The 21,636-nt window shown below is 36.3% G+C and overlaps 1 protein-coding gene across 7 annotated transcripts in view; it reads right to left on the bottom strand.

Annotated features, from left to right (window-relative positions):
• SYT1 (synaptotagmin 1) overlaps nt 1-21,636 on the bottom strand; it is a 728,065-nt gene that overhangs the window by 610,390 nt on the left and 96,039 nt on the right. For 4 of the 7 annotated variants that reach the window (XM_072655449.1, XM_072655447.1, XM_072655452.1 and 1 more), the window contains one exon: nt 12,996-13,057. The exons of the other annotated variants lie outside the window; for them this stretch is intronic. The gene's annotated coding sequence lies outside the window, so the exon portion shown is untranslated. The remainder of the gene's footprint in view (nt 1-12,995; nt 13,058-21,636) is intronic. 7 annotated transcript variants of the gene reach the window in all.

Genomic DNA, 21,636 nt, shown 5'->3' with positions numbered 1-21,636 from the left:
GTAAGGATGGGGTTGAGTGATTTGCTCAATACCTACTTAAACTTAATTATAAGATACCTCATCAATCAGCTTCAATGATAAGCTTTATGTTAAGTTACAAAAAACGTTATTGGACTTGTAATGACTTTGCATAGAAATTACGTTCAAATAGTCTGAGGAAAACTTGGTACACTCCAGGGGTCATCTATAAAATCTGAGCTTAATAGAACCAGTATTATTTGAGAGTTTGGAACAGATATTGCATTCCAGTAACGCAGTTGGTGGCAGAGAAGATAAAGCACTGTACTGGCCCTGGAGTCAGGGATGCCTCAATTCATATATGACTTCAGATACTTAGTAATTTTGTGATTGTGGACAAATAATTTAAACTCTTTTTGTTTCAGTTTCATCAACTATGAAATGAGGATAATGACAGCATCCATTTCCCATTTGAGGATCAAAGGAGATATTTGTAATATAATATTTTTGTAATGTATGTGGTACACAGTACATGCCTGATAAATGTATGAATGTTTCCTTCCTTCCTTCCTCCTGAAGAGGAAAGCATTTGGTGCAAAAGGGGAGATGTCTCCAGCCTCAGTGTCCATGATCATTCCATGTCTTTTCAAAAATAGTGGTATTTCCAATGCTAGAAGCTTTGGCAAACTATTTACTTAAATGGTCTCAATAAGGTCTAAGGAAGGAGTGGGTAGCCCTCTTCTGCATGCTTTGCAGTTAAGAAGACCTAAAAAGTCTCCTGTTTTCCTTAGGGGACCAGATTGCTTCACCCTGGAGCAGTTTTTAGCTCTGAAAGAGAGATCTGGCATCTAAGTACCAGTGCACATTAAATAAAAAAATACCTTCACCGACACAGTAAGAATTTATCTGGTTTTTGGCACAGTGCATACAAAAAGATATGGTCTTTTGCAAGGATGTTACTTAAAATGCTAAAATGTTCAGTCTAATTTAAGATGCTCATATTGCTCTGATAAGAGGAAAGGAAAATGAATTATTTGACCAGATCAGAATCCAGAAGCACTGTCAGTCATCCCTCTGTCATGCATTTTTAAGGTATTTTGTTGATTAAATTCACATAACCTTGTACACACATGCATAGGCTAAATGCAAATTACTTCCCCTTGGTAAAGGCTGAAATATGAAGCCTGCCCCTGGCTACACTGACAAAGTAATACAGAGCAAAAAATAAAACAATCAGCAATAAATTGCATGAACCTTCTTATAGCATAAGGATCATTCATAAGAGTGTCTTCTCAGAAAAAAATGTCTCGGTTATAGATCAAAGTAAATACTCTTATCAGCATTAACTTTCTACCAAAGCAGAGGACCTAAATAATGGACAGTATTTGATTCAACTTAATTGTTTCTTGCACAGCGATTGCTGATCTCTGGATTAAATAATATATTCTCTAAATTACATATCGATTATGGATAGAGATAGCAAGATACTTCAATAAGAACATTTAATAAGGTAGAAATAGGAAAGAAGAAAAAGGCTAATCTTCTGGAAGAAAAAATGCACATAAAAAACTATATGACCAGAGCTTTCTCTATTGTACTGTTAAAATTTAACTAAAATAATAAAATCTCTTTTCAAAAAATAAGTTAATTGAATAAAATTTTGTGCAAAGCATTTGTGTCTTAAAAAAACCTAACTGATAAGGGTATTTATTTTATATATAGCTTTTCATAAGTTTTCAGGTTTCATTCTTTTTAATTTATCATCCACACAGCTATGAAATTGAAATTCCACATGCACAGGACCGACCATGCCACTCCCCAATCAAAAATACTTCAGTGGCTCCCTATTGCTTCTAAGATAAATGAAAAACTCTTCTGTTTGGCATTTATAGCCCTTCACCGTTTGGCTCCAATGACTTTTCAGATTTATTTCCTATTACTCTCTCTCATTTTGTGGCAGCCAGACTGGTCGACCTGCGACTCTGAGCACCCAGCATTTTATCTTCTTGTCTCCTTTGCAAAGGAAGCTCTCCCGCACCCTCCAAACCACTTTGTCTGCAGTGCTCTCTTTCCTCACCTCTGCTTTCTGGAATCTTTACCTCCATTTAAATTTGAGTTTAAGAGACACCATCTTTCAGCTATAAATGGAGAGATGCAGACAATACAAGTTTCTTTTGTATCCACTGCATTATTTCAATAGCAGTTCATTTGACTTGGTAGGAAAAATATATTAAAGCTGATCGTAACATATTACCAATGCATGCAAAATGCGTCAGTAGGACCATGAATAACCAAAAAATGTCATGGGCCAGTCCTTTAGCCAGAGTCCAGGACAACCAATGGAGAGAGTGAATACTGTACTAGTACATGAGAAGTATTAAATGAACCAGAGAAAAACTTCCAGGGTGTTGGATGGATTTTTAATTGTTTCACAAAGTTTTTCATAAAAAAAGTTTTTCTTCCAGAAGATTAGCTTTTTTCTTCTTTACTATTTCCACTTTATTAAATGTTCTTATCGAAGTATCTTGTTATTTGTAAAATCAGTATGTAATTCAGAGAATATTAGCAGAACTAGATAATTCATGTCCTGTTTCCCTGCCTTTGAATAAGATGTCTCTAGAGTGTTGAATGCTCCCTAGTTTCGTCCTGACCTCTTGGAACCACTACCTCTCTTCAAGGCTCAACTCAAGTAGATATTAGAGAAGACCTATCTTGATTCCTTCAATTTTTAGCTAAGTCCCCCAAATTCTGTGTCTTTGTTTTGAATATAATCTCACATTTCATTATCTTACATTTCCCATGACCCCTATAAAATAGAAATTCCTGGAGGGTGAGTTGTGTTTCTGTATCCCCAGGGCCTTGCAAAATATCCTGCATATAGTAGGCACTTAATAAATATTTGTTTAAAATATTTATGGCAGCTCTGTTTTGTGGTGGCTAAGAACTGAAATCTAGAAGATGCCCATCAATTGAGGAATAGCTAAACAAGTTGTGGTATATGATTGTGATGGAACATTATTGGGCTATCAGAAATAATGAGCAAGGTGATTTCAGAAAAATTTGGAAAGCGTTACATGAACTGATGCAAAGAGAAGCAAACAGAACCAGGAGAACATTGTACACAGTAACAGCAACTTCATAAGATGAAGAACTGAGACTGATTTAACACTTCTTAGCAATACAATGATCCAAGACAGTCCCAAAGGACTCATGATGACACGTTATACCACTCCAGAGGAAGAATTGATACTGTCTGAATATAAACTGAAGCATGCTATTGTTTTTCTTTCCTTCCTTCCTTCCTCCCTTCTTCCTTTCTTCCTTCCTTCCCAAGTCTTCTTGTACAAAATGACTAATATGGAAATCCTTTACATGATTATACATGTATAACCTATATTGGATTGCTTACCATCTCAGGGAGGGTGGAAGGGAGAGAAGGAAAGAATTCGGAACCCTGTACTTAAAAAAAGTTAAAAATTGTTTTAACATGTAATTGGGAAAAATAAAATATTATATAAAATAAATATTTAACTGGAGTAAATACCTCCACAAAAGAATTAATGGATCAAAGATACACATGACCTTAAAATTTGCTATTTAGAAAGAAGGAGATTCAATCTGATACATTTTCTCACTAAACAACAACAAATCTTCAGCGAGAAACTTGAGTCTTTTCCAAAGCAACTCAAATAACATATGTGATTTTAAGGAGTAATGTAATACCATTCTGGAAATGACAGATTCTAAGGAATCTCATGAATAGGAAAAAATTTGTTCATCATTGCTGACCTTTCAGATGATTTGCTGGATAGAAGTGAATATTTATAGCCTGAACAAGTACAATGCCAATAAATGCATTTCTTTTAAAAATCTTGGAACTTTGTTTCTTGTAAATTCAGTTCAAATTCTGGCAGATTCTCCTCTGGCCCCATTTGATGGGCTGTATAAAATCTCCATTATTTTAACTGAAATTATTTGACTTGGCTTTCTTCAGCCCCTATTCAGTTAACACTACGCATCCAATTCTAGTCCAGGCTGGAAAATCTGTCCACTAATACAAGTAATATCCCTTTTATAAGATGGTAGAGAAATTTCAGGTTTCCAAAAAAAAATCCCTCTTTCCTTTTCACTTTACCTAAAAGAGGAACTAAGGTTATTTTCACTTTGCTGTCCTCTGCCAAGTGAAAAATGGGCATGAGGTTATTCAGTTTACAGGTCAAAGAAGTATATGAAATGACTTTTTGGAAGCTACTTCCTAGCCTCCTGCTTCATGCACCTCCAACTTGGGTGGAAATAGAAGGTAGCAGAGGAGATAATAGAGGAGGTATCAAAGGAATGAAGGAAAGTAGCACCAAACCAAGTGACACCTGTCTCCCAGTCCATCATCCTCATCTTCTAAGTTTGAATAGAATATTTTTAAAATTCTTAACAGAGAGACAGCTAAGGAGTCCACTACAATGGACTATGCTCATTGATCATTTGTCAACCGACAAAATATTATATTATTCTGACTTAGCAATAATTTAGGGGTTTGTGTTTTGTGGGTCTGGACATTTGTTATAATTGTGGGGGTGGGTGGAATCCAAATGTAGATACTCACTGTTTCAATGCTGCTTGGCAACTAGTCCATAACTAAGAGTGTTACAGAGTTTCCAGGGGAGCTGAGTAATTTGCCTGTGGACACATAGGTTTATCAGTATATACCAAAGTCAGGAAGAACATGAACCCGAGAGTTTGTGACTCCAAAGCCAGCATTCTATACACTACATCACACTGCTTCTAGTGTTTTAAGTAATGCAAACAAATGCAAGCACATTTTGTATGATTATGACCATACAATAGCAATCCTTTATATTTTAACAAATATAGAATGATTGTTCCTGGCTTGACAGAATATTTGAAATTGCCTATAATAAAAATCAATCTTTGTTAATATTACTTGATGATAAATCTGATAGGGGGACAGAAGAGCCACAAATAAAGCTATTTTAACTAAACCACAGGAATATATTTTCATTATTGATCAGATTTTTTTTTTTGAAGTAATGACATCAGTAGGAAACAGAACTCAATGGGTATGTGGCGTGATATCTTCTGGGATATCAATACTTTTTTTGTCCTATGAAGGAAAGCTCAAATTGGAAGTTGATGTCACCCCTCTAGATGGTGGACTTGGATCAACAACCTAAAACATAGATGAGGAAATGCTTATGACAGTCTCATTTCAGTAGGTCTTAGAGATGTCACAAAGAGATCAAACATGATGGGCAGAGTAACTCTGTCTTGCAATCTCACACATGTATTTACATTCCCTCTGAGCCATTAGGGGCCAAGAAACAACCATTAAGTGACACTCAGGCAGGGACCTATTGTCCAATCAATGAAAACCAGAGTGATTTTAGTTTAAGGCATAGTCTTTAAGAAAAAAGTAGGTAGCAAACCCCAAGATGTCCAGATATGTTACAGCGAACCAAATTTAACTTCCTTTGGGCAGACCACCCTCAGGTAAAGGCATGATACCCCTGTGGAGAGAGGATGAGACAAAACACGACAAGACAGGACAGGGCAGGAATGGGTATTGTCTCAGTCAAAGTGAGAACTCAAAAAGACCTTTGCTTAAAAAGGTCCAGGTCTTTCACTGCATCCTGGGCCATGTCTAGTTATGCTGATCTATATCTGGCGACTTGACCCAGATGACTTGAGAGGAGAAAGTGAGGCTGATGACTTTGCACACTCTTCCCTCACTTAAATCCAATTCACTTCCAAGTCATGGCATCATCTTCCTGATGTCATGGCTCTCTTTGAGAATGAAGGACAAACCACACACTCCCACCCCTACACACACCCCAAAACATATATAGATATTTAGGCTAGATCTGTGATTTCATTAATCTAAGGAAACCCTGGGGGTAGAAACTCTAAATAGAAACTTCATCTGAGTTTTTGGCTGAATCAAAATATCAACTCATGTGTAACAATCTTTAAAAGGCTGCCTGGGGGAACTGAAAGGATAAGTTATTTTCTCAAAGAGCTGGGTTTTGTAATTATTTAATCATTTTTTTCTAACACAGCAACATGGCATTAGTTCAAAAAAGTTGGGAGTTAGGGATTTTTGGAAGATACAGAGAGAAAGGAAATTATGAGGTGCCGCCTTCTTCTCCCCAAACACATCTCTTCCCATCTTTCAACTAGAGATATTTTTTCTTTGTTAGTTCTAAAGTTCATCCTTATAACAAGAGTCAAACATTTTCAAGCTATTTGCAAAATGGGTTGATTATAAATACTAAATAAATAAACTGGCAACCCAGGTGAACATAGTGTTAAGTTTTCCGGTGTTTCTTAGAACCCCAGGAAAAGAAAATGTTTCCCTTGGCTCTAGTCCATAGGCAGGATAAACGATGATTTTTATTCCATTTTTGTAGCTCTCGATGTTTTCTCCCCTTTCCATAGCTTCCCTCTATTCCACAGCTGGGGGTGTCTTCTCTTCCACTGTCTTTCCCTTCTCCCTCTGTCTCTGTCTCTCTGTCTGTCTCCCTCGCTTCTTATTTAGGAAAAAAAGATGTTTTTATCCTTTAATATTTTTCAGTGTGGATCTTTCATTTACAGAAGGCCGAAGTCCACGGTAGAGGGAAGTCTAGTACTTATGCAAATAGATGTTTTCAGGAGTGGTTCACATTAGTCCAACTAATCCTGTTGTGGGAATAAAGAAGACTGTTCTGGCTGATATTTGCATAAATACCTAACTGCTTAACCTCAAAAACTCATTCCTAAGAAAATCATATGCAAAAAAGAGAAAAGAAGAGATGAAATAGTTTCAAGATAAGGAAACTTAGAGCTAGGAAATAATTCTCAGTCATAAAATGCAAAATATTTGAATAGTAAGCTCAGAAAAGAAAGTTCAGTCAAGTTGGTTTGACTTCCTTAAAAGTAGAAGTAATATGGAAAAGTTAAATATTAAGTGTTCTGATTGAAATCAGACCACTGAATTGATTAGTTAAGTTTATTTCAATCAACTGAATTTTCATCCTTATGACTAAAATAACTTTGTAACATCAGCTTCAATAGCCTCTCCCACAGATAGATACTAGATACTGTTACTCATGCTGAAAGTCTAGCTCTCATTTTTTTCAGGAATCGGATGAGAGTGAGAATTTAACTGTAGATTTTGAAGAAACATAAAATGTCATAGCTAAAGAGAGAATAGAGGTTTCTTCAGGACTAAGAGAACTTAGGTGCTGAGAGAAGAGGGTTCAAACTTTATCATTTAAGGAAACATAAAAGGAATATTCTAGAGAAAAGATATTAATTGTCATCCTGAGAAATCTGAATGGTGGGATGGTGTTTCTAGAACTGAAAAGTCAGTAGTTGTAGTAATGGCAAAAGGTGACTTAGGCTGTGATCTCTCTCATAGATGACATGCTACAAATAATTATCCATGTATTTCTTCTTTAATACTGTTAATAATAAGCCAATATTTTTTATGCTTAAGAGGTTAGGAGGTTAATATGTCTATTTTTATGTACATCTATATTTATATAGAATTTTTTTGTTATTCAGTCATTATTTTCCATCATGTCCAACTCTTCATGACTCCATTTGGGGTTTTCTTGGCAAAGATACTGGAGTAGTTCGCCATTTTCTTCTCCAGATCACTTTACAGATGAGGAAACTGAGGTGAACAGAGTTAAATGACTTGCATAGCCAGGGTTACATAGCTAGTAAATGTCTGAGGCTGGATTTCAGCTCACTAAGATGAGTCTTCCTGATTCCAAATCTGTCACTCTATCCACCAAGCCACCTAACTGCCCTACGTGGAATATACATAAACACATATGTGTGAATGTATAGATATATACATATATGTGCATATGTGTCTCTCTCTATACACACATATACACATAAATATACATATATGTATGTATGTATATATATATATATATACACACATATGAAGAGAGATAAAAAAGAGTGAGAAAAATGAAAAAGTACCTATGGGGGAAATTTTTTTTTACCATTTTATTAAATAAATGATAATGAATTGGTATGGGAGCTCAGAGCTAATTGCTTAATCAACTCAGAAAAATGATGCAATTGTAATAATTAATATGAAAATATCTTTTAATTACCTGGGGAGTTGGATGAAAATGATTAAAGAAAAAAATTCCTGTAGCAAACAGAGAGGGGGTGATAACCCTAAAGTAGGCTACACGTGTCATGGTTGACCTTAAAGCCTTTGCTAGAATTGTTGTAAATATCAGTGCTACTATTCTGTGCTTAGAATACCTTATAGGTAATCAGAATATGAATTTAATTTCCTAATTGGTGGCAAATTTCATCTAAGTAATAATATCTTGAAATTAATCAGAAACAGTTGTCCAACAAAAATTATCTATTGTCAATTAAATACCACACTACTTCCATGAATCTGTGATTTCATTGATATGAAAACATATTCCTATAATTTAGATCACAGCTCAATCATGATTATTTATCCTGAGTGACTCCTGTCCATGACCTCTTGCAAACTTTCCACAGAAAATCCAATCAACCTAGGGGGGCCATTTTGCTATGCCTTCTGACATGACGCTGACAATAGAGAAACACAGGCACTGTTCCTCCATTAGTTAGTCCTAATTTTGGTCATATCTTTTCAGATGTCTTGAATGCTACTTTCCTAGCATAATTTTTGTTTATAATATAAACATTACTTGCAGCCTAACTACTCTTACCATTTTCCTTTATAGTGTTTTTTTGGGTAAATTTCAACTTTCATTCTTCTTCATTTAATCACTTTTTCATCATAGACATGTATGGTAAGAATATTAATCTAACAGTATTGCTATTGTGATAAAGGAAAGTCATAAAACATACTACTCGTAAATTTCTTGCAGTAGTTTGTAAATAAATATATTAGTCCAGATTTTCTACCGGAACTGGAAAGGGCAACAAAGCATAAAGATTATGTATATATTTATCATATATGTAAAATGTATATGCTTCTATGCATACATATGTATACACAGTATCTTTATGTAAATATTTACAAAAATAGATGAAATTCTTCATGATTTGCCAATCTGCTCCATAATCATTACAAATTATATAACTACATTTCTCCCTCATTACACAGAAATACAAGTTGTTTTAATTTAGTTTAAAAATATGAATATAAAGATTGGAGCCAGTTTGGGCCAACTCTTTCCAAGCACCAGCTATTTTTAACTTTCTACTTCAATAAGATTCCTCAAAGAACATGTTTCTAAATGTTCTACTGATAGACAATATCTCCTACTTTTAATAAGTAACTACAGTTGAACAACACAATGGCCCAAAGACAGTGGAATGGATTTAAAGTCAGAGGATTTGTGTTAGTCTCAAACTCTGACATTTATGTTATCTGGATGATTCCTTCAATCTCTCTGGACCATAATTTCTTCTTCTACTGAATGAGATGGCTGGATTAGATGATTTCTAGAGTCTTTTTCCATCTGTAAATCCAAGATCCATCTAAACACACCATGTTATGACAGCCAATAATGCTGAAAGGCTGAATTTGTACCTCTATTCTACTTTTTAAGAGAAAACAGTTTTGTTTGTTGTAACATTTATCAAAAATGTTGCCACCTTATAGTCAGATTCCATCTGCAGGGCATCATCAAATTGAATTAATCTCTTTAATAGCTGTAAAATCATGTAAATGCAAGAGTGCATTTGTCTAAATTATTTGAAAACAATATCTTTTCATTACGGGCAGCTAGGTGGCACAGTGGGTAAAGTGTCAGGCTTTCCAATCAGGAAAAGTCATCTTTCTGAGTTCAAATCTGGTCTCAGACTCTTACTAGTTGTGTGACCCTGGGCAACTCACTTAACCCTGTTTGCCTCAGTATTTGTAAAATGATTTGGAGAAGGAAATAGCAAATCACTCTAGTGTCTTTGTCAAGAAAACTCCAAATGGGATCATGAAGAATTGGGCATGACTGAACAACAACAAACATTTTTGTTGACATGTGAATGTTGATATGTATGTATTTATTCACGCATATATGTATATGAAAACACAATTTTTCCAAGACTGGAGTTTGGGAGACCAGACTAATGATTTCATTGGTAGAACTGAGACTATTATTTATGTTTCCCTTGATATTTTGGATATGCAAGATTGTACGTCTGCCTGTGATATAAGCATAGTACACAAGACACAAGATAATCTCACCCAGAGTCAAGACGTATGATTTCATTAGTATAAAGAACTTGCTCATGGTGAAGAAACTCCCCTTACCAATACAGAGTGGCAAGTGTTCTGTTATCACTAGTCATACAGAATGACCTAGAGTGGCCATTTACTTAACCAGAGTCACAGAGTTAATGTGCTGGAAGCAGGACATTAGCCTAGATATGCTTCCTCTGACATAAGAACAGGGAAACACAAACACACACTCACACAGGGGCAACATGCTGGAATGATCAGTCAGGATAACCAGCGGACCATATCCTGAGGCAACTCTCTAAGACTATATCCGTTGTGGAATAGCTACCAATTTGTATGTGTAGAAGTTTCCTTATCAAGAGTTCTTTTATCAGTGAAATAACATGTTTATCCTATGTATATAGGAAGAGGGGGTGTTTACACACGTATATCTTCCCCCTCACAGCTATCTCTCTGTTTGTCTCTTTTTGGTGCCATGATATCTTTGCCTACAGATTGTAGCTGGGACCTGAGAGATTGAAAAGATGTTGCCTGGAAGAGATAGTGATGGCTGAGAGGATAAGAGGTTATTTCAGGGCAAAGGGCTTAGAAGGAAAACAATACAATGATAGAATGTTTCTGTAACAGGGAGAACTACAATTTGGCCAGAACAGAAAGCTCACATAAAAGAAAAGCAGAAGATAGGATTGAAAAGAAAGGTTAGAGTGGGATAGTGGAGGACTTTGAATGCCAGGATGTGAAGATGGGCCTTTATTTAATTAGCAATGACAATCAGTTGGAAATTGCTAAGCAGATAACCAAATAAGAGGACCAAGTGGATAATTTAGGAAGACTAGTCTAGTGCTGATAAGGAGGATGGATAGAAGAAAAGTGAGAATGGAAACAGGGAGACCAATTAGGAGCTAATTGGGATAATTCAGTTCAAAGGTAATAAAGTTCTGAACTAAGGAGATAGCATCAGGAAGGAAAAAGAAGAGATACATATGAATGAAAAAAAACCTTGATGAGACTTGGCAATTATTGGAGATGGGGACTGAGGTTGAGGGAAAGAAGGGAGCTGAAGCAAATGGTGTGATCTGAACAAGATTAAAATGTAATTGGAAAATATTTAACCAAATAAATAAAAATACAATAGAATTTAGATAACATTAACCTACAGTTTCCTAGATCAATACGCAGTCCACAGGGATCCTGATATAATGTTTAATGACCCTGATTTCCACTGAAAGGCACACGATTTAGACTTCCAGGGAAAAAAGGTTTTAGAAAGGTAGAAGAGAATGAACCATATTTCAAGTAGAACTTCCTGCTGGTTAAAGTTTTATAGAAATTTGGATAAATAACTGAATGGGGATGAAGGCTCATTAAACTTCCCAAGAGTTTAAGATTAAAAATCATAAAAAAAAATCCTTCCTAGGATGGTAAACCATTTTTAGTGGTAAAATAAATGAAATATCTATAGATTCTTCTGGCCTTATTATTACTGCATATTGACTATAATTAATAATGATAATGATGATGATGAATGTTTTATTGTTTACATATTTAATTGTACACTAAGACTGAAGCTGCCAGAAGCTCAGATCCCAGAACCGTAACCCGACATGAAACAAGAGCTTTATAGCCCACCTTCCATTAATTCAGTTAGTCCAGTATTCAATGGGAAATGAATACTGGAAACCAAGCAATAGATGACTGTTTTCCAAGGATAAAAAAAAGGAGCTCCAATTTTGGGGAAAAAAGGATTCAAATTGGGGATATTTGCTTTTCAAGTTCCAAAAAGTGTCTTTGATCCCAAATCTCTAGAAAAAAAAAGATTTTGAAAAAGTCTTATTTCTTTTGATAATTTGCAGTTCCCATTTACATCTAAATGAAATCTTTGAAATACACCCATTACATGTTACTTGAAACTATTAAAATGTTCTAAGAGGAGCTAGACTTATTTTCCAAAACCCTGATTGCTGGCTTTGATCAGTGATAAGAGCCAATGCCATACATCTTAAGAGCATTTTCAAATGTATAATGTACCCTATATCTATTTAATTTGGCTACTGCATTAAGCATATTATAGGTAAGAGCCAGCTATTTGTGAAGCATGTTGTAGCATGAGACTTTCCTTCTCTACAGTCTTTAGATTGGCATCAGATACTCACATAAGCAAAAAACACCATTCATTTTTACTGTTACTCTAGCTGAGTATCTCTGATTTCTGGCAATTTCTAATCTGCTAATTGGTTTTGTCCTCGTTAGGGTCTACAAAAGCAGCCTGTGTAGTGAGCTACACAAAGACAGCAGCTGTTCCCATAAGGTTATTATGCACAGTTACACTTCCTGGATAGATAGCCTAGATTTATGCCTCTAGTCCAATCTGTCATCTTATTTCAAAATTACTTTTTAATTTGTGATATGAGTAAATCATGAATGATGAGTCAAGCAGGGAACTTCATAACATTTACTTTAGAGATGAAATATTCTATTCTATAATTTAGATTTTGTGTGTGTGTGTGTGTGTGTGTGTGCATGCGCACGTGAATAGATTTTTAAAAGCTAGTTTCTTTCTTGCACCTGTTCAAATAGATGGAGGGTCATTATCTCAGGTGATATGTCTGCAGAGAGCTAAAGTGTAAAAGAGACACTATAATAGTAATGAAACACTCCAGAAGCTAATCTGGTGCACAGCAGCTAATTCACACTTTATGGTGGGTTTCCCTTATCAGTAGAACCATGTTTCTCAATTTCTTTTTCACTACTAGCTTTATCCTATTAAGCCCAGTAGAAGAAGCGAGTTTTCAGACATGGCTTAGTGAGGATGGGTGTGATTAGTACTTACTCCCGGATGGCTGTCTGAAGTTAGATGTTCTGTCCGTGTCCTGTTTTCCAAGCAAAGGAAAGCTTTAAAAGAAAAGAAAGAGAGAAAGAGAATGAGTGAAAAGGGTGAAAAAAGGTAAAAGGCCACCAAGGAGATGAGCCAGGATAGGAAGCGTTAAAAGAACTAAGGAGAAAGGAATAAAGAGGGATGTAAAAATAAATCTGTCTTTAGCTCTGGCTCTCTCTGGTTCAGATGTGGCTTAAAGAAATTCCTTGGTCTATTGCTTTATATCTACTGGAAGCATTACCAGCTCAACCTTTCTTCGCATGCATGACCAGTACCACACTACTAGTGCCTAATTATGATCTTTGGCATAAGAGTGAAAGTTACTTTTTCTTCCAGTCATGGGAAAATCACTAAAGCAAGATCTCCCAGATGGAAAAATCATGGAACTGGATATTTTCAGAGAACGGAAAGGCTCCTGGTTAACTATCAATATATTTTTTTGAATGTGTACCTTCTTAGGAAGAATCTTTTTTGGGTCATTAAAAATTATTTCAGAAAGGATCTCATATTTTTTTAAATTTAGAAATTCCAAAAACAGAAAAAAAATTATATCCAACACAGTCTTTTCTGTGAAGAAAATATATGGACATATTTTTATTTTCTCAATCTATTTGAGAGATGAGCTTGGTTAGTCTTATGTAAGTATCTTTTCAGTATGTTTTCCCTTTTCATCTACAATTCTTCATTCAATATCCACATCCTCTTTCTCTGCATAGGCACTAAATAGAGATTGTTACCAACATTGCATTCAACAATGCTACTAAAATGGCATCCACTTTTCACTGTGCTCAGGACTCTGAGCTGGAAGGGCTTTGAAGTCAATGCTAAGATCTAAAGAAAACCCAAGGACAATAGCACTCTTCTCAACTGTACCATGAACTTAAAATAAACTTTTCTTATCCTATGGTATTCAGCTGAAATTCTTACTTAGTTTCTACCCACTATTTTTTTTACCTGCAATTTCAACACTTTCACAAAGTGAAAATTGCCTTCCACTGATGTAGATGGCCAACGTATCTAAAATTTAGAGTGTTATAGAGTTATCTGGGGGCATTTATTAAAAGGTTAAAGCATTTGCACATGACGGCAAAACCCAACTATGTGAGAGGCAGTTCTTGAACTCAGGTCTTCCTGACTCTAAGACCAATCCTTAATCTATAATACTCTTCTACCACAGAAAGTTGATTTCTCCACGGTCATATCACTGTGTCTTAGAACTCGAACTCCGTCTATGCTGACTCCAAGACTAGCCCTCCTGTTACCACACCATAATGCTTCTTGGCTAATTACATTTTGCTATTTAGGTCAGAAAAGGAAGGATAACAGTATGAAATGAGAGGCAAGGTTTTTTCCAGTGTTTCTGAAAGTATCTATAAACTGGCATTGTAAACCAATCAATAAACATTAATTACCTACAACATATCAGACATTGTGTTAGGTACCCAATACAGTCATTTCACAAATAATTCCTACTTGAAAGACACAACAAAATGGAAAAGACAGTAAATATATTCATGAGCATGTGGAGAATAAATGCAAGGATCTATGGAATAAAAATATGCCAGATAATTACAAAGCAAGAGAAAGTACTGAAGTATAAGGTAATTTGGGAGTGAGGGCACTGGCAGTTGGGGGATCACGAAGGGTTGCTTTTCATAGGAGACAGGGCTTCTAAAAAGGTGAAATTGAGGAGAGAGAGTACATTCAAGGCAAGTGAGATGGTCAGCACAAAGTCATGGAGGGGGGAGATATTGTGCTATATGTGAAGAAACCCAGTTTAGCTAGATTGTAAAATATAGGAGAGTGAATAACCTCCACTGGTCTGGGGGTCAGACTTCGAATGACTTTAAAAGATAAAGGGGAGTCAAAATGTTAATTATTAACAGTATTCGTTGAAAATAACTGTACAGTCTTTCTTTAAATTCTAAAGTTTTTAATTCAAAAATGAATTTTTTTGTATGCACATACTAAGTGCAGATTATTCTTCTAGGCATTAGGCAGGCAATTATCTTGCTGGCAATAGATTAGAGATATATGGAAATTTTAATACCAATGCACTTTTTTTTTGTTAGAGATGTTATACTAAGGGACTCAAGAAACAACAAACCAACGAATAAGTACAATTCATTCACTGAACTTGTATACATTATAAGAAAAGAAAGAGTGGATATGAGATCTAGTGAAATTCTAGTTCGCAATCACTTAATACATATCTTTTTGGACATTTCAAAGGCAATGATGATGATGATAAAAAATAACACAAAATATAACACAAGTTTATCATTGGGCTCATTCACCCCCTTGACATATCTCATAGAAATGAACATATATTCAAGCCTCATATGGAAAACCTGACATCCTTCAATCACCTTAAAAGCAACTTGAAGCAACTAGGAAGCCCAGTGACTGAAAAACTGGACTTGGAGTCAGGGAGACTTGAGTTCAAACCCCACCCCAGAACTTACTACTTGTGTGATTCTGGCCAAAGCACTTAACCTCTCAGTTTCAGCTTCTTCATTTGTAAAATTAAAGAGTTGGACTTTATGGCCTCTAAAGTCTCTTCTAGCCTAAAATCCTAGGATTCCACTATTCATACTCCTGTCACCACTAAATCAAGCACAAGTTAAATCCAGACTCATACTTTGAGTAAGTGGCCACAACTGACTGACTTGGACTTTGCAGTAAGGAAAGTGGTATGCTACCAGGTTGTTAGCAGAAGCAGGGCTAGCCACCATTGATTCTTTGGAATTAAAGATTGGACATAATGGCTCTTTATCTAGTTTTAGCTCTGTCTATTCCTGAGCTCTGATTTACTCTTTGTTGCCCTCTGGAGAATGCTAACATCTTGCATTTTATGTATTTATTAATTAAATACAAATTCTATCCTTGGTACCACTTCTCTGACAAGGGAAAATTGCACACAGGAGTTAACGTTCTACTGGCCAAGATAGAACTCTTTGATTTGTAATAAACTGTAGACTGAAGTGGGACTGAATCACCAGTAGTATCCTAGTTTAGAGTTGGAATGAACTTTAGAGGTTGTGGGGTCTAACCCTCTTATTTTGCAGGTGGCAAAACTGAGGCTGAGAGAGGTTAAATAATTTGTCAACAGTCACACAGCTAATAAGTATCTCACTGAAGATCTTACTGAATCCCGGTTCACATCCCTATGCACTGGATCATACTGTCTCAAAGAGACAGTTTGTTTTCCTTTTGAACTTGAAGTTAAATTTGGTGAAAGAGAGAACTGAAACAGCTTTAAACTAAGAGGTTTTTAACCAAATGCCTCTGCTTCAGTCAGGGGCATGATCAGTTTCACTTTTAGTTAGAGAAGTCCAGGGAAGGGAAGGAAACCAGCATTTTTAAGTATCTAGTGTTGCCAGGCAGTGCGCTAAGTACAAATATCTCATTTAATCCTTACAACAAGGGAAGGTAGGCACTATTAATATCTGCTTTTTACATTTGAGAAAACTGAGGCATGCCTAGGTTAAATGACTTGACCAGGGTCACAGTAAGAAAATATCCAAAGTTAGATTTAAACTTAGATCATTCTGAATCCAGGCCCAGTGTGTTTTTCCTACCGCTCAAGCCAAGGAACTCATCACTTAACTGCTGGGTTATTTAAATATCCTGCTGGTAGGTCTGCCTAAGTCAAGTTTCTTCCCAATCTAATTCATCCTCCATTCAACTGTTAAATGAATTTTCCTAAAATGTACATTTAACTAAGGCACCCCCCCCCACCCCACCACTACGCAATAGATTCCCCTGGCTCCCTATTACCACCAGAAGCAAATATAAAATGTTCTGTTTGTCATTCGAAGTCCTACATGACCTCCTACCCTTTTAGTCTTCTTACAATTTATTCCCTGACATGTTTTCTTTGATCCAGTAACACTATCCTCTTGATTCTTTCATAAACAAGACACCCCATCTCTCAGCTCTGGGCATTTTCTCTGGTTCCCCCCCATGTCTGGATGCTCACCCTCCTTCACTCTGACTCCCGAACTCCTTTTCTTCCTTTAAATTTCAATTAAAATCCTACCTTCTAAGAGAAGCCCTTCCCATACCCCCTCTTAATTCCATTGCCTTCTCTCTATGAAAGATCTCCTATTTATCATTGCTTTCTATCCATTTATTCATAATATATATCACTTGCTTTGTATCTATTAATTTATATATTCATAACTTGCTTTGTGTATATTTATCGGCATGTTGTGCCATTAATTAGATCATAAGTTCCTTCAGGGTGGAGAACTTTCTTTTGCCTTTCCTCTATGCTTAGCACTCACATTCTGAGCTCCTAATGGTCTGATCAGCCACAGTGTGACACACTGTAAATTGATTTTAGCATAGTGAGGTCATTTTAGCCCTCTTTGAGAACTAAGGACAGCGACCAACCCCCAGCTCTTAGCATAGTACTTGACACATAATAGATGCTTAATAAATGTTTATCAACTGATTGATTAATTTCTATTATGCCACCTAGAGTAATAACAGATAGAAAGACTGGGCTGTGATTGGGGTTTAATTGCAACCCCAGCCCCAGAGAGCCAGCTCTGATCTACAGGTTTAGAGACCTGCCTGTGGATCAAGTAGAAAGGCAGGATTATGGGGAATTTCCCTTCTTGACCTTCCCTCTCATTTGGGCAGTGAAGCACGTGTCCTGCCTTCTTATATAGAGAGGGAGAGGGAGAGAGAGGAAGAAAGAGAGGAAGAGAGAGAGAGGAAGAGGAAAGAGAAGGGAAGGGAGAGAGAGAGGGAGAAGGGAAAGACTGACTTCTCTTTTGACTCCTGACTCCCCTTAAAGCATCAAGAACTATAAAAGAGTATCTCATCACTTGATATTTTTGCCTAAGCTTCTCAAAAGAGAGTAAAGAAGAAATAGATTCTGTGCTTTTTCTCCCTGAAGTTGAAGGAAATACATGCAAAAAATATAAAATAAAATTTAAAAATAAATTTTAAAAACCCTTAACAGCAGAATGATTTGTTAGGGCTGGGTTACCCCTTCTGTCCAGCTGCCTTTGGCCAATGTCCCCTTCCAAATGGGTTAAAAAAACAACAAAATAAAACTCCGTGGGGAGGGGGGCAGAGGAGAAAATAAACTGAACAGAGCAAAAGACTTGAAGCAGAAAGACCAAATGGCAGCTTTCACCATCAGCCAAGAGGGCCTGGCCTGGGGTAGAGGTTATGAGTACAGAAAAGATCATAGATATGGAGGCGTTTTTTTTTTTGTTGTTGTTGTTGTTGTTCAGTCAGTCGTTCAATCTTGTCTGACTTTTCATGACCTCATATGGGGTTTTCTTGGCAAAGATACTGGAATACTTTGTCATTTCCTTCTCCAGTGTATTAAGGCAAACAGGTAAAGTGACTTGCCCAGGGTCTCATCCAACTAGTGAGAATTCGAGGCTGGATTTGACTCAGGTCTTTCTAACTCACAGATTAACTCTCTATCCACTCAGTCATGTGGATGCCTCTTGAGAATTTTGGCGAGTTTGAAACAACAAGAATTGGCAATTGATTTGATAGAAATGGGGACTGAGGGAAAGGAAAGTCAAGGATGATTCCATGGTAACAAACCTGAGTGATGAGAAGGATGATGAAACCCTCAACAGACTTAGCGACATTTGAAGGCAGGGAGAATTTGTGGGGAAATATAATGAATTCTGTTTGGGACATGTCAAGTTAGAGATACCTATGGGACATGCTTATGGTTCGGCTGTCTAGAAAACAGTTGGCAATGTAGGACTGGGAATCATGAAAGGCTCTTCAGAAACAAAGCAATAATTTCTAAGAGTATCAGGAGATCTGCCTGACAATCTCTATATTTTGGATATTTTAATAAAACCATAGAAGAGGCTGTCATGGCATAATAGATAGAGTTGTTGTTGTTATTCAGTCATGTCCAACTCTTTGGGACCCCCCTTTTTGGGGTTTTCTTGGCAAAGATAATAGAGTGGTTTTGCAGTTCTTTCTCCAGTTCATTTGACAGATGGATAAATGGAGGCAAACAGGGTTTAATGACTTGTCCAGGGTCCAATAGCTAATAAGTGTTTAAGGCCAGATTTTAACTCAGGAAGATGAGTCTTCCTAACTCCAGTTCTGGCACTTTATCCTCTCTCTGTGCCACCTAGTAGACAGCTGTCTAGCTGTCCTCGAAACCAGAAATACCTGAATTCAAGTTTCACCTTTGATACATGAGTTGTATAATCCTGGAAAAACCATTTAACTTCTCAAAGCTCTAGGGAACTAAACATTTAGTTGCAGATAAGGTTCTGACTTGCAATGGGAAGGAGAATCTGCTTACCTAGGAGATCCCTAAATTAGAGAAATCACAAGTTCAGTCCTTAACCTCTAATTTAGAAGTTCTTCAACTGGATTCCATGGATCATGGATCCCTACATGATCAGTGGATAGATTTCATAAAGTCTGTGAACACAGAGTGGAGTGGGGTGGGGGTGGGATTGCATCTTTATTTTTATATCCTCTACGTAAAATGTAGTATTTCTTTCCATAATAAACTTGGGCAACAAATATTCTAAGAAAAGTTCCATAGGCTTTGCTAGACTGCCAAAGGAGTCCATGACTAAAAGAAAACGCTTAAGAACCCCAATGCTTATGTATCAAAAAGATCAATACAGAATCACAAAATGCTAGACATTAAATGGGACCTTATCCAAAGGAGAAGCCAACATCTGGTACAACTCCCTGTTTTTACAGATGAGGAAAATGGGAAATAAAGTGAATGCGCATAAAATTTGCTCCCTAAGAGGCAAACCTGGGAATGGATCCCCAACTTGTCTATAAGTCCAATCCCTTACCCAACATTTTTTTCTCAATGTGAATAAAGCTTTTTCATGCTTTAAAAAGACTAGTATTAACTTACAACTGCATGGATAGGAGCAAATGAAATAATTTCTTTTTAAATAAGAGAACAGACAGCAGAAATAAATTGTCTCCCTCCCCCACATTCTCAGCCTCATGAATAGAATATTTGTACAATGCTGTATAATCTTTGATTTTCATTGGTAGAAATTGATAGGTGTTAAATTAGTTCTTGAAGAGCTCTCATATTGTTCCCTGAGGGCAGACAGAAAGAAAATTACACGGAAAGAGAGATAAAAAATAAGTGATGGTGATAAAGTTTAACAAAATGTGATTCCTACAGGAGATTAATATTTACCTAAATGCAAAGATTTCATACAGCAGACTCAATGTGCAGTATATTGGACTTCAACAAAATTTTTTAGAAAAAAAGATTAAGGACTTTGGCAGGTTTAATGTACAAATTTAATTATAATAGGAATTTTATCAAATTAAGTTTTTATATATTAATGCATATTTTTTCCCTCTGAAGGAATGCAAAGTATAGTTTATACATCCAGTTCTTATTTGAACTAATGGAACAGGCCTCTAAGTTCATCAGAGGTTTGACAAATAATTCAGCAAGAAATGCCCACAGTAACTAGGAGAAAGGGAAGATGGGAGCTGGGCACAGATATTTCTGGATTACTTAAAAGATTCTTATTAAAGTAATAACTACCTTTTACTATAACTTCATAATGAAGATATTTAATATTTCTATAGCTCCTTAATGTTTATCAAGTGATTTCCTCACAACAACCTTAAAAGGGCTAGTTCAAATATAACTTTCTCCTATTTTACAGATGAAACAACTGAGGCACAGAGAGATGAAATGATTTCCCCAAAGTCACAGTGTATGTGTCTGAAGTAGAGGTCTATCCCGAATCATTGGCTCATAGAGCTAAGAGTCAGAAAGGGCTTGAGAGGTCATTTAGGCCAACCCTCTTATTTTACAGATGAAAAAAATTTGGGTCAAGAGGAGTAAAGTGAATTATCCAAGGTAACAAAGCAACTATAGAGCAAAGCTAGAACTTAAACTCAGTAAATCAAAGCTCTACACCAAACATAGCAACAACAACTTTGGCTGATCCATAATCATGTTGGCTATAACTTAGGAAGGAATGGAGAGAAAGGGAAACATTTACCTTCCTTTCAGTCATTTTTCAGTTGTGTCCAACTTTTCTTGGCAAAAATAATGGAGTGGTTTGCCATTTCCTTCTCCAGCTCATTTTACAGATCAGAAAACTGAGGCACTCAGAGATTAAGTGACTTGCCCAGGATCACACATCTACTAAATGTCTGAAGCTGAGTTTGAATTCATGTCTTCCTGACTCCAGTCACAGTGCTCTATATCTACTGCACCACCACTGGAGATGTTTTAAAATGAGGATAGAGAATCTCAGAAGACACAAGAGTTTCAGTAGGTCCCATTCAAATATAGGTCCAGAAGCCTATTGTCCTCACCTCTTCTCTATGGCTATGCGTTATAAGACCACGTGACTTTTGCAAGAGAAAGCCAGTTAAGATATTAAATAAAAACAGGATTCTGGTATTTGCAAGAAACTCCTGCAAATAAAAGAAGTTTTAAAACTCAGCAAGCAGTAAAGTTAGCATAATCATTTTCTTATTCCATTTTTTCATAAACTCCTTCCAAACTATCTATTAACTTCTCCCTTCTTTTCTTCATGCCCTCCCACCATGATGTACCTAGGGTTCTCTTCCATCACCTCGTTAA

Source organism: Notamacropus eugenii, chromosome 3, assembly GCF_028372415.1.
Source record: "Notamacropus eugenii isolate mMacEug1 chromosome 3, mMacEug1.pri_v2, whole genome shotgun sequence".
NCBI lineage: Eukaryota > Metazoa > Chordata > Mammalia > Diprotodontia > Macropodidae > Notamacropus > Notamacropus eugenii.
Note: the sequence above shows the minus strand (reverse complement) of the source record. Positions and strands in the feature narration are given on the sequence as shown.